The sequence below is a fragment of the Pongo abelii genome, chromosome 14 (genome assembly GCF_028885655.2).
Source record: "Pongo abelii isolate AG06213 chromosome 14, NHGRI_mPonAbe1-v2.0_pri, whole genome shotgun sequence".
In the NCBI taxonomy this organism is placed as follows: domain Eukaryota; kingdom Metazoa; phylum Chordata; class Mammalia; order Primates; family Hominidae; genus Pongo; species Pongo abelii.
In genome coordinates, this window is record NC_071999.2 from 111,851,137 (window position 1) to 111,863,829 (window position 12,693).

General features: G+C 35.3%; 1 long non-coding RNA gene across 1 annotated transcript in view; it reads right to left on the bottom strand.

Annotated features, from left to right (window-relative positions):
- LOC129049597 (uncharacterized) overlaps positions 1-12,693 on the bottom strand; it is a 175,010-nt gene that overhangs the window by 114,563 nt on the left and 47,754 nt on the right. The window contains exon 5 of the long non-coding RNA XR_008512822.2: positions 5,413-5,466. This is a non-coding gene — a long non-coding RNA (uncharacterized LOC129049597). The remainder of the gene's footprint in view (positions 1-5,412; positions 5,467-12,693) is intronic.

Below are 12,693 nucleotides of genomic sequence, written 5' to 3' on the forward strand. Positions count from 1 at the left end.
GGCACTGAATCATAAAACCTTACCTGAGATTTTTCCCAGGTTAGATACCAATGTTTTAGATACAATTTTGTTGGTGTGGGTATAAGAATAGCAAACACTGCTTGAAAAAGATTATACTAGCTGACCACAGAATTTCTGTGTTACTTATACTGGATAACCATAAATATTTAAGAAGTGCCTAAGAAGAACCTAGGGTTCCAGTTTCAGAATTATATTGAAAAGAATCCAATCATCTAATCTGTTTCAAGGATGGTTCTAGCATCGGTTGTTGATTACATTGAGTACCAGCATAAATTTACATAACAATGAAGCAGACTTGACTGTTTTTTCCAGCTGTGCAGACCTGTAAAAGTGTCATGCTGATGAATTTGATTGACATTTAGTGAGGAAAGTTTCTTCCCGTCATTCCACCATCAACTATGGATGCCGCCTGAATTTACAATGACCCAATCTTTCCCTTCAAATATTTACACTTGGGGAGCCATTTATGCTCATTAACAGGATTGGACAAGATAACAAATAAAAAGATGAGAATGAAAATTACCTCAAATACTTAGACAAATTGACCTAAGTAGAAGATAAAAGCTTGTTTAAAGTTCTTAATTTGTGAAACTGTTTTCAAAGAGTACATCCATTGCTTCCGTTTACACATAACAAAATTGAAATACAAGCAAAATGACAATATAGATAATAGAATTCACTTAAACCATTTATTCTCAAAGACAAGAACTTCCTATATATTCATAGATTGCAGAACTCACTTGGACAATTATACTTATGAACTTACCAGTTACTTTTGAGTACGTCCATAGTTCAAAGGAAACAGAATCTTATTTTATACAGTCTTTTCCAAATTGCCTAATCATGAACTCATAAGAATTGAAATGATTAAATGGAAACTAATTAATACTGAATTATTCAATATACTTCACATTTATGGGATCAAAATCTGATCCAAATAATGATTCATATGAATCAAAAGTATTGATTAATAAAAATATCTCAGATAAAATTCTGTACTATTCCTGATAGAAGTGTGTTACATTAAGGAATATCCTTTAAAATTTTTTGAATAAGTCTTAAGTCTCATATCTCTGCAATGTAATAATTTATCTTTCTCACTGAGGTTTAGTTAATAGATAAGGACAATGATTACGGCGTACTGAGGTATGAAAAACATACTACTTACCCATGCAAAGAAATATGAATTTTGCTTCCACATGTCTTATTTCAAACCACTTTTTAACATGCATTTCTTCATAGATACATATATCTTTAACCTTTACATCCTAAATAGGTTAAAAAGAAGTTGTAATTCGATTTCATTTTATTTTTGTGTATGGAAGCCTAAAATGTCTTCCTAGAGCACAAAAGCAAACAGAAGTCAGAGCCCCTCCTTTGCAGTCTGAAACAGATCTGTGGCTGGCTCCATGACGGCTGTGCCATGGAGGTGGGGCAGCTGGCGCCTGTGCTTTTGAACCCGCCTGTCCTGATATTAACAATGTCAGCCTTGAGACTTGAGCTCAGGCCTGGCCCCTAACTTTACGCAAAGCATCGGAAATGGTATTCATAAAATCTGGATGCTGCTGGGACATTGAAATCGAAGTAATCAAAGCCCAGTCTGTGGCACAGAGGGAAGTAATATTTACATGTAACTATACGGTACTTCCCGAACTACTACTTCGGTAAGTACGCTATTAAGTGCAGCTTTTAGAGTGAAGACAGTGATGGAGACTGATACAGAGAACAGATAAACATCAGAAAATCTTAAAAGGCTATGGCGAAGAATTTAGGTACATTTAATGACAGATTAGCTTTGTGGAAATACGAGATCAAATAAGGAGAACATAACGATTATATCTTAAAATTGAAACTTCTGCATATTACAATAGGAAAATCAGCAATAAATAGTCAATCATCACGATGTTTAGATAAATTCTAGAAACCTAACATTTATTTAGTTTTGTTGATTCTTAAACCAAATTATTTATGTAATTGTGCACATATGCACTCCGGAATTAGAGATGCTTACATTTGAATTCAGTTTATTGTAAAGGAGGCTCAACTCCTTTAACAGAAAAAAAGATAATAAATATTCTTGTCTTGAAATGTAATTAGGTTTAAATGTGATAGTGTATGAAAGCAGCGAGTGTCACTTTCTTTCCTTTCAAATATAAAAGATATTCAATAATACTAATAGAGCTGTTTACCATTTTACCATTTCCCTAAAATATTTAAGAATGTTATTCACTGGTAGTAAAAATTTTAAGTCTTGAATACTTTTAGGAAATAGAATAAACATATCTATTAGAAAAAAACAAAAAATAAAAAGAGCTGTATGCTAATACCACTGTATGTTCTATTAATATATTTTATATCTGCAGTAAAGTCTTGCTGGATAGTGCCTACTACTCATAGTACAGGAATTATGCAATGAAATATCAAATTGGCTCCTCTACTTTAGGAGGCCAAATCAAAACTTCACAGCAACAGTAATCAAAACAATCTTTTGAGCCTGTGTATCAAATTGTTTCCCGCCTGTTGGGGTGAATGGTGTATTTAGATTAGGGGCCCTTCAGGATCTGCAGGTGCTGGGCTAGCTCCTACCCTCTGAACCTTGTGATAACCTTCTCATGAAGGTGAGCAATGGAGAGGAGCTGAGAAACCCAAAAAGAGGAAGGAGTGAATGGATGATGTGGGACCTTACTCTGTGTTGCATCCCCTGGAAGAGCAATTAAAGGTGAGGTGAAGGCCAGACTGGAGTGCCACCCAGGTCAAAATCCCCCCACCACATCAAGCAGCATGTTCGACTGGCAAATTTTCCCTTTATCAAATATTTATAAATTAAGGGAAGGCTTACCTTCAAGTGAATTGCTTTATTTAGTTAAAACCTAGCAAAAATCAGTAATACTCAGAAATTGGGAATTCCTTGACTGGAAGGTGAAGCTGAAGGACATAGAGCCATTCCAGCCATGGGTGGGGAGTTTTGAACATTTGAGAGCAGACTTTGAGCTCTGTTCTCCAGGAGCATAAAGGAGGAGCCAGAATGGGAGAGAAGAGAGCTTTGAACATTTTTACAGACAATTCCCCTCAATACATACACGCTTCGTAACAGAGACAACTGGTTCAATATTATATGTGTTGCAAATTTTAAAACCTTAGTACGGATTTGTTTCAGATTTAATACACTGCATATTTATGTTCTCAATCTTTGGTCATTAGACTTGAGTTTGATAGTCATTAATAAGTCCTAATAGTTAAACAAAAGAAAATGAATGGATATATTCTTTAATTATAAGATCATTTTCCTAAATAGAAAATGAAAATCCCCTGGAGTTTCTGGAATGTCTTTTAAAAATAATTTATTATGGCAATGAACTAGACTCTCTTGCAAAGAGCCTAGTGATGTTTGTGTACCTTTGCATGTTTTTTTTTCCCCCCAACCTTTTCTGGGCCTCTAGGGCCCTCTTTAAGGTCTGAATACACAAACATATTTTGCACATGTGGGTGTTAGGAAAATGCTATTTGATGATAATGATGATGATTTCCTGAAAGTAAGGGTTGCTCATCAGAGGAATGTGTGACTGTTGGAGGCTTTTGATTAGTTTCTCTTGATCTCTTTTAAAAATAGGATGGTTTTGCTCATCTGTATGGGATGGTAAGAGGGAAGGGTAGTCTTGTCTAAAGGCAGAAAAAGGATGGTCTGACTTCAAAACCCTTTCTAATTTTATGATTCTAAGAAGTAGGATCATTTATTCTGAAGAAAAGGCTCAAAGGTTTAGTGTGTAGAAGATGGTGACCAGCTGCTCTTTCTTCACTGATTACAGAAAAGGAAATGTGTTTAAATTTGAGCATGAGCGATTGAGGCTTTGAGGGAAGAATTTCCCGACACCAAGCCTATGTCGAAATCAAGGACAAAAGGAGTCAGAAAATGAATCAGTAAATGTCCCCAAGTAGCAGTCTCCTCAAGGTGGAAGAGAACCCTATAATGAGCAGAGGAGAGTGCACCTACATTTTGTTTCTCTTTCTGTCTCTCTCAACATTAGTCTAGTCTTAACTTAGGAAAAATTATAGCGCTGTGAATTGTTCATATGAATTCCTGAAGAGCATGGTGATTTATCTGGGCCTTCGAATACCTGGGTTAATGCTGATTAATTTGCATTTGTTAAGAGCTACCCAAGAGTTTATGGGGTGCAGCTCGGGGCCACTAGAAGAGGATTTTAATGTGCTGTTACATTTCTATGACTCTGTCGCGTAAGAATGACCATGTGTTATGAATTGTACTAATTTTATTAATTACAGATGTACACACGTAGACATTAAAATATTATATTAAAGTCACTGCTCTCCCAATCTTCCAAATTAGGTAAAATTATATGAATTCAGATTTTTTAAAGTGGTTTTGCTTGAGGTTTTTGGAAATGTTATTTTAGAAATGCTTAAAAGAAGAAGTCAAAGACCTTATCCAGAAATGGTCCTAATATATTGGTAGAAAATGCTTTACAAGCATTCTCTGTATTCTTTATCTGCTTAAACCTTTGGAATAAAGAGAGTGATTGGTTAAAATCTATTTGTAATCAGCTATTATGAGGCATGAAACAACATGACAATACCAAATAATAAAAATATCTATAAACCCTATATAAAACTGATTACTTACAACATTATTTTCCTTCATGCTTAACAACTTAAAAATATGTATTATGAAATATCATTATCAACAAACAGAACTATATAATTTAACACTTTTACATTATGGACAAACTAATGAGTTTCTATAATTAAAATATCTCTCCATATAAATTTATTGTGACAATTATTAAATCCTAAAAAAAGCCAAATACTCAACATATAAGATCACCACTAGGATCTACATCAAAATTCTTCCAATTATTATGTAATAATATCACACACACACACACACACACACATACACACACACAATATTGCTTGAGATGCTGTATTTTTGATCACTGGAAAAAAAACCCTAAATTTTATTTGAATTGACATAGATTTCAGAATATTTACATATGGCTAATTATATTGGTTTGGAGGCACCCAGCTACAAATAATAAAAAAGAGTTTAACAGTGAGAAAAAATGTATTCTGTCTTATCACTAGGAGTTCCTAGGTAAGGTGGTTCAAGGGTTGTCTGTTCTCACCAGGTCACCCTAGACAGGACTCTCCCCATGCTCAGTGGGCATGAGAACTTCCAGTTCTTACGTACACACATGACCTTGTCCAGCAGAAGAAACAGAACTGTTCCTCCCTCTCTTTCTTTTGCCAAAAGAAACCTTTTCTGAGAAGCCTCCCAGCACAGCTCTCTTCACTTTCCACTTGACAGAACTAGGTTGTGTTCCCTTGCTAGTCTGCTGGGATTATCAAGACTGGCTTCGGATGACTGAGACTTACCCCATGGCTGCTGGTAACATCATCTTCCATAAATGCATGGTTATACCAAGGAGGCTGCCAAGAAGTAAAAAGAACACTGTTGAGTAGGCAACAAATACCGTCTCCAAAAATACACATACATCCAAAGTAAACATATTTTCTGTTTTATTTGTTAAGCCATAATGTGATAGAAATGTCATCCTGTATGCATATCCACACAGATATACCAAGAAAAGAAGCGAAAACAGTAATAAAAGCAAACCAAAGAAATCAGACTGATCACAATCATTCACATCAAGAAACAGAGACCAACTCTTCTAATTCCACTTGCTTATTGTACCAGCCAGATGGAAAGTTGCTTTTAAATTATGCCAGATTTTTCAAACCATCATAACAAAATGTAGTTACCATTTTGTATGCTTTTCATACTGAAGTAAAAGAAACATCTTAGAGTTTATTCTTAATATAACCAAATTCTTAATATTTGCATTTATTCAGTGAACTGGAAAGTAACTCTTTAATAATGAAAACATTGATGTCTTTGCATATTTTGTCTAAAGAATATGCTCATAAACTTTAATATTGCATGTATATAATTATGTGTTATTACTATAAGATTGTAATTTGATCCTGATTAAAGAACATTTCATTCTTAATACAATATGCTATTTGGTAATTTTTCTACAAGCCAAAGAAAACAGATTATTTAAAATCCACATAAATTTAAAATGTGCTTATATTTTAGATGTGATGTGGTTAGCATTGGTATTAGATGTGATGTGATTAGCATTGGTATTTTTTCTAAGTTCCATGGATGTCAACAATACTTCCACTCTTGAATCAAAATTCAAGGTGCGGTGGTTCAAGAAAGAAACATTGATAATTTTACAACAACCTGTTACTTCTATTTGTTACTGGGAAATAAACTCTACTTTTCCTTACCTAAATTAATGACAATTTAAAAACAAAAATGATACAAGATTTATGAGAATAGAATAGTCAATATTACTGTCAAATGTAGATAAGATTACTCTAGATATTAAATTGCTATTTATCATTTCTAAAGGCAACATATATATTTTGTATTGGATTACCACTATAACTATTGAATATCAAATAACTTTTCAAATGAAGTTCCAGAATCAAGTAATATATTTCAGAGGAACACTTAGGCAGAGTGATAACAACTGATTTTTGTCTACCCAATATCAAACCCCACATTCCCAAGAGATGAAATGCAATTGGCCTAACAACTCCATGTTCCCACCTTCCATCCCTCTCTCACACCTAGACACAGACACATGACCCAGTTTCTGCCAAAAAGGTGTTAAGTGTATGACTGCTGAGAGGTTTCTAGGAAGGCTTTTTGCTTTCCTGATGATGCAGAATGAATGATGCTTTATCCTACCCTCTTTTTGTTTCGAATGTAGGCATGAAGTCTAAAGCAAAAGCAATCACTGGCTTTCAGTCCTTGACACCATTGCTGCTAATCCAATGTCAACAGGATTCCAGGAAATTTAAGGAAAAAAGAAAAGACCCATCATTTGTTTAAAACTCTATGAGTCAGATTTTCTTTTACATGCAGCCGAAGGCTTTCCTAATTCATATAGAGAGCTTTAATAGAAAAATTAATTATTTAGAAATTGGATTTAATCATATCACCAAATTCTTTGGTCAAATAACAATTTGATTTAGGATATCTACTTAAGTGCTTTCTTTGGGTCTTTCCTTGTTCCTCATTCACGTGTTTGCCTGAAGTCTCCATGAAATATCTACATTAACAAATAATTATCCTCCTAGACTAGAGCACATAGGATTTGAAAATCAATCTTAATATAAATTCCTTGAAAACCACATAGCTTGATCCACAAATGTTTTAAAACCAGATAGGTTGATCTACAAATGTTTTAAAACACTTTCTTAAATCCATGGTGTGGGTGGGGACTATGGACGACATAAGACATAAAGGTTTCCAGTTGGGTCTTACACTAGTATTTGTACATGTCTTAGGATACCTGATAAACTTCTTCCAGCAGTTTATTTTTTTTTTTTATTCATTTTTATTTTTCGAGATGGAGTTTTGCTCTGTTGCCCAGGCTGAAGTGCAGTGGAGCAACCTTGGCTGACCGCAACGTCCACCTCCCAGGTTCAAGTGATTCTCAAGCCTCAGACTTCTGAGTAGCTGGGACTACAGGTGTGTGTCACCACACATGGCTCATTTTTGTATTTTTAGTAGAGACTAGTTTCACCGTGTTGGCCAGGCTGATCTCGAAGTCCTGACCTCAAGTGATCCACCTGCCTCACCTCCCAAAATGCTGATATTTACAGGTCTGAGCCACCATGCCTGGCCTTCCAGCAGTTTATTTATATGGATGATACCCCTGGAAGGCAAAACACTAGTGTGATGAGAAGGTACCATGCACAATAAGATTAAAAACAACACAGCCTCAGTGGCAAAGGCAAAGCAAAGCTTAAGACAACATAACATCTGCCATTACAATTTTTTTCTGGCCCTTTCCACATTGATTCATATACCACCCCTATAAACTGCAAATGGACCATGTTATAAACAATAGCTAGCTGTTTCCACTTCTGGTTAGGAATTAGAAAGCCATAAGAGAACTACAAATGAGAACAAGATGGATAACTTGAAAACAACAATAACAAAACAGAGTTTATAAGAGCCAATGAAGAGCTGGAGATGCAAAAAAGCCTAACTGAAAGAAAATCTAGAAAGTCATGACCTCTTCCTATGAGAGAGGAATGAAGTGCTTCCCTGATGCTAGGTGGAGTGATGGGAAGAGGAGGAGGGATTTGCCAGCGAAGGGATGTGAGAAACAAGTCCAATTTTCAACACATTTTTAAAAGCCTATGAAGTGTGATGACTCAGGTCCCTGAGGAAGCTCCATCAGAGGCAGCTCTGCACCCACCCACCTCTCTGTCCCAGGGGGCCTTTACTTTAGTACATGGACATAATGCACCCAAGTTTGGGCTCACGGTAGGGGATCTGAAAAATATCTCCATGGAGGCTTATAGAGCTGACTTGAGGCTGGGAGCAGCTCAGGAGAGCCATGAGAAAACCCTCTAAGCCAAAAAGCTGTTGCTGAAAGCTAGGTAGAGTAGGACAGCAGTGGGAAACATCTCCAAGGCTCCTGGGGGCTTCACTGAGTCCACTCAAGCCCCAAAGGCTCAAAGCTGAGCAGCAAAGCATAGAAATCTGAGTTGTGAAAAAGCCGGGTGAGCAACCAGACAGCAAAGAGAATTCACTGGAAGCCCGGACTCAGGGAGTCAGCAGCTGGGTTATAAAGCCCAAAGAGAAATCTGAGGCTCTCCCTTGCTTAGATCTCACGCCCTGTTAAATGGAAGGGATCGTAAAAAAATTACAAGACATGAAGAAGCTATATATATACATTATAGGATGTATAAACATAACTATGGCATATGGGCAAGGGAAGAAAGAGACATAGAGGCAGTTCCAAATATAGATGTTGAAATTATCAGAGAGGAGTTTTATATTAAATATAATAGATATGTCAGATAATCTAACACTATTTTTAGACAATTTTTTGGAAAAAAATGAAGAATTTTAGCAGAGAAATAAACACAACTAAAAAGCCAAATGTCCAGAATAGAGAAAAAAAATAAAATGCTTCGATGGGGAATTAATTGGACAGGTCTATTAGTAAACTGGTATACCAAAGGAAAGAATCAGTAAACAATACGATAGATCAATAGAAATCACCTGCACTGAAATATAAGAAAAAAAAGGAGGGAGGGAGAGATGGAGAGGAAGAAGGAGAAAAATAAGGAAGAGAAGAAGGAAAGGAGAGGCGTGCCTGTAATCCCAGCACTTTGGCAGGCCAAGGTGGGTGTATCATCTGAGGTTAGGAGTTTGAGACTAGCCTGACCAACATGGTGAAATCCCATCTCTATTAAAATACAAAATTAGCTGGGCATGGTGGCAGGCACCTGTAGTCCCAGCTACTCAGGAGGCTGAGGCAGGAGAATCACTTGAACCCAGGAGGCAGAGGTTTCAGTGAGCCGAGACATCACTGCACTCCAGCCTGGGTGACACAGTGAGACTCCTCTCAAAAATAAAATAAAATAAAATAAAATAAAAAGGAAAAGGAGAGCCATCTGAGATGTGTAGAAAATATTATGCCATCAAATATATTTATGTTAAGGGTCTTGTAAAAAGAGGACAGATAATGAGGTAGAAGACATTTTTGAAGAGAACATGGGTGACAATTTTCTAAAATAGATGAAATATATCAACTCACATATATAAGAAACAGTAAATAAATTCAAATATAACAAGAACTAGGCAAACGATCATCAAATCGGTGATGAAAACCAAACATGAGTAGAAAATCTTTTTTTTTTTTTCTTCAAAATTGCTTTATTTTAGGTCTTTTGCATTGCCATTTAAATATTAAAATTATCTTGTCAATTTTTATAATAGATCCTTGAATTTTATAATCCATAAACATGGAATGTCTTTCCATTTATGGATGTATTTTTAAATTACTTTCAGCAACATTTTGTAGTTTTCAGTATACAAATCCTGGGTTTCTTTTGTTAAATTTACAGTTAAGTATCTTACTCTGTTTCATTTTTGTAAATGAAATTTTTTTTTTAAATTTACTTTCTGGTTATTTGCTATAAGTTTATAGAAATACAATTAAGTTTTGCATATTGATCTTGCAACTTGTGACCTTACTAAAATCGTTATAGTAGCTCCACATTGTGTGTGTGTGTTCCCTAAGAATTTCTACATGTCACCCGCTAATATAGTTTTACTTCTTTCTTTCTAATCTGGTTGTATTTAATTTCTTAGGTGCACAGTTTTCTTTTTTTTTTTTTTTTTTTTTTGTATTTATAAAGTACTTTTATTTTTCTGAAAAATCCTTTTGATTTGATTTCTTATGATGTAGCACATGCAAATGTAATAACTTACCAATGCCTGAACTAGGAAATAAATTTTCCTAGATTTCTGCAGTGCTTGTACTCATTTTTCTTTTTTTTTTCTTTTATTATTATTATTATTATTATTATTATACTTTAGGTTTTATGGTACATGTGCGCAATGTGCAGGTAAGTTACATATGTATACATGTGCCATGCTGGAAAATCTTGAAAGAGGCTGGAGGAGACAAAAAACACGCATTGTGCTCATAAGATGAATGAAACTAGAAGACTATGAAATGTCTTTAAATTGTTGAAAGATGGCCAGGTGCAGTGGCTCACGCCTGTAATCCCAGCACTTTGGGAGGCCAAGGCGGGCAGATCACAAGGTCAGGAGATCGAGACCATTGTGGCTAACACTGTGAAACCCCGTCTCCACTAAACATACAAAAAAAAAAAAAAAAAATTAGCCAGGCGTGGTGGCGAGCGCCTGTAGTCCCAGCTACTTGGGAGGCTGAGGCAGGAGAATGGCATGAACCCAGGAGGTGGAGCTTGCAGTGAGCTGAGATCATGCTTGGGTGACAAAGCGAGACTCCATCTCAAAAAAAAAATAAAAAAAGTTGAAAGATAGTAAAAGATAAAAGACTGTAAACATGATAGTAAATATCCTGAGACAATGCCTTAAAAGCATTTCTGTATATTTTTATATATTCACCAGAAAAATCTGAATCGTCTGGAGCAGATCTGTTCTATAAAAAATGCTGAGGTAACTTCTTCAGGCTCAAGAGGAAAAACACCAGGTTGGAAGGAAGAAAAAGTCCCAGAAAGGGTAAATATTTTTAAAACAACAAAAATTTCCAATTAAATATGTGGATAAATACAATCACAAAGCTTTCAACTACATAAATGTAACAATTTAAAGAACTGAAGGAGAGTTACAGAAAAGACTCCAATCACAGTCAGACATTAAACATGCTTTTTCAACAATTAATATAACTAACAGATAAAAAATTAATAAGGATCTAGAAGACTTGAACAATATCAATATTAGTCTAAATGACACATATAGAATATTATATTCAACAACTGAAGAATACATTTTATCTGTTCTATGCATATAAAACATTCCCTCAGGTAGATCACCATCTCAACCAAAAAACAAGTTGTGATAAATTTAAAAGGACTGAAATAATACATGACATTTTTCTCTGACTATAATGGTATTCTATTAGAAATCACAAACAATAGTATATCTGTAAAGATTCCCAAATATCTGGGAAGCAACATAATTTTAAATAATCTGTATGTAAAAGTGGAACTGACAAGGGAAATTAGGAAATATTTCAAATTGAACAATAATAAAAATAAACCCTATAAAATTTTGAAAGGTAAAATTTGAAGAATGCAGCTAAATCAGTTGTAAGAGGAAACTTATTTTTAAATGCCTATATTAGAAAATAAGCAAAGTCTAAAATCAGTTATCATCTATGCTTTTATCTTAAAGATAGAAAAAAAGCACGAATTAAACTCTAAGTAAAGGAAATAAAATATTGATGGGAACTTATAAACTCAAAAGAGACAAAAAGACAATGTTATAAACCAATTTAATACATGGAGAAACAGTAACGGGCATCTACTATGATGTGTTATTTTCTGGGAGTGCTGCTTGTTCAACACTTTTCATTTTTCCTTGGAGTAGACAGAACTCTCACCTCCTAGGCACGTGCAGCTTCTTGTACCTGCTCACAATTTCCGGTGACAAGAATGATCTTCCTCTGCTTAAAGAAAAAATAATGCTTGACTCAGTTTCATTTGAGTTTCTCTCTTTTTTGGAGCCATCCTCGCCGTTGGACATTCATGTTATTTGCTGCTGGATGCTGAAAACTTCTAAAGACTAGCACTTCACAGTTGTTAGGAAAAAACCCTGCCAATTTAGTAATATGTTTAATTCAAGAGAAAAAGTTGGGAAGCCCAAATGTATGATCACAGTAGCGAGCCGCATTCTTCAACATCTGTAACAAAACTGGTATATATTGATCTGCATCACTGTGTTTTCTCCATAGTTTCCAAATTCTAAAGGAAGGTTCTGGCTGAAACCCTGACACCAGCCAGTCCAGGCAGTGCCCTGCCCTTTGCGTCTGGAACCTTTCTGCCCTTCTTTCCTGTTGGCCCTGCATTTTGACTTCAGTGATGGTCTCTTGCATGAAGCACTTTACCTCTCTACATTCTCTATTTGAACTAGATAGAAAGGTCACTCATTACATAAAGTGCAGAGGAGGATCAAAAGAATCCAAGGGAAATAGAAATGTACCCTCAGGGGATGCTAAGCACTTTATTAAAACTCTCACCAGCTCCGATTGATGACAAATATCAAAACATGAGCAGCAGGAAGAGTAA